The sequence below is a fragment of the Chinchilla lanigera genome, unplaced genomic scaffold, assembly GCF_000276665.1.
Source record: "Chinchilla lanigera isolate Chin_1 unplaced genomic scaffold, ChiLan1.0 scaffold00049, whole genome shotgun sequence".
Lineage (NCBI taxonomy): Eukaryota > Metazoa > Chordata > Mammalia > Rodentia > Chinchillidae > Chinchilla > Chinchilla lanigera.
Window position 1 is genome coordinate 17,858,983 of NW_004955450.1, and position 1,973 is coordinate 17,860,955.

The following is a 1,973-nucleotide window of genomic DNA, read 5'->3' on the forward strand; positions in this document are numbered from 1 at the left end:
CGGTACCGGGAACCGAACTCACGACCTTGCGCTTGCCAAGCAGGCGCTTTTGCCGCTGAGCTAAATCCCCAGCCCCTTCTTTCATGTGTTCTTGACACCTTTGTCAAAAACCAGTTGGCTGTAAAAATGAATAGATTTATTTTTGGGTTCTATTTTGTGTCCTTTCTGTTTTTATACCAGTACCATTCTGTTTAGATTAATATACATTTTTGTCGCTTTTTTGAAGTAGAGTAATATGATGCTTTTATTCTTTTAAAAATAGCAAAGTTTTATTAAAGACACGAAAAGAAATGGGCTCTGTAGAGTGAATTTGGCTCAAGTAAAAGTAAGGAAAGAAGTGCAGTCCTCCCTTGCTATGTCATGGTTTGCTTATTGCAGCTTCATTTTATCAAGGGTTTCTAAGAAACTATATCTAATTCTGTATCACAGAATTTTCACTATATTGTGGGATTTTGCAGTATATAGGTATTTATACAATATTAACAATTTTAATTATTTTTGTCTAAAAAATTTAAAACAATATAAAACATATTTAAAATATTAAATCGGGGGCTGGGGATTTAGCTCAGCAGCACAGCGCCTGCCCGGCAAGCTCAAGGTTGTGAGTTCGATTCCCGGTACCGGAAAAAAAAAAGTTAATTCAAGCATATTAAAAGAAAATTAAATCAAAATAAAATACTGTACAGGATATATTTTATCAGTGGATGAATACTGTACTGTACAGTGGAAGTGCAGTGTGCAGCTACAGCCAACTGGAGCCTGGCAAAGCCCCCTGGTGCACAGAACTGCCCCAGCCCCCACCCGTGCCAGGAGCCAGCCTGAGCGGAGCAAGTGGTGCGGGGCCCAGGCAGGCTCAGCTGGGCTGGATCCTGCACACCCCACTCCCTGGGCCAGTCCTGCCCTTCATCCACACCTGCCCTGTCTTCCCCTCTTGCCCTCGGAGCTGAGACGCCTATTTACCGGGGTCATCCCCATGTGGCGCCCCAGCTGGAAGCTGAGACTTTGGGAAGAAGGGCTTCCCAAGGAAGGTGTGCAGGAGTGTGGGAAGGGTTTATAGGAGTGTGGGAGGGTTTATAAAGCCTTAAAATATATGTCAATAATAAAATAAATATAATGCTTCTACTTAGTGGATTTTCACCTATCTCGGGGGTCTCTGGAATGTAACTCCCTCGATAGGTGAGGGATCCCTGTATTTTATTTAAAAGCCTCAATACAGTGAAGCCTCAATAAGTGAACTGTGATATACCGAGGGACAACTGAGCGATCCCTCACCTATCGTGGGAGTTATGTTCCAGAGACCCCCCGTGATAGGTGAAAATCCACAAAGTAGCGGGGTTGTGTTTATTTTATTATTTTTATATATATATATTTTAAGGCTTTATGAACGCTTCCCACACTCCTATAAACCTTTCCTCCTCATGGGCTAGGGATTTAGCTCAGCGGCACAGCACCTGCCTGGCAAGCGCAAGGTCGTGAGTTTGATTCCTGGTACCGGAGAAAAACCAAAAAAAAAAAAAAACCTTTCCTCCTCTCTTATTAACCCTTCTCACACTCTTATAAACACTCCATAAGCTCTTAGACACTTTCGACACTCTTAAACCTACATAATTTTAACAACATGTAAAATTTATGGGTACTCACCAGTGAAGTACACTGCTGTATTTTATTTCAATTTAATATTCTTTTAACATGTTTGAATTATCATTTTAAAATATTTATATATTGTTTTAAATTTTTTAGGCATAAATAATTAAAACCATAAATTTTATAGAAATACCTATATAACGCAAAATTCTATTATATAGTAAAAACTCCATGATACAGAATTAGATATATTTTTTTAAAAACCCATGGTACCGTGAAGCCACCACAATAAATGAACCACGATATAGCAAGGGACAACTGTATATCTAATTCTGTATTGCAGAGTTTTCACTATATTGCGGGATTTTGCAATATGTAGATATTTATAT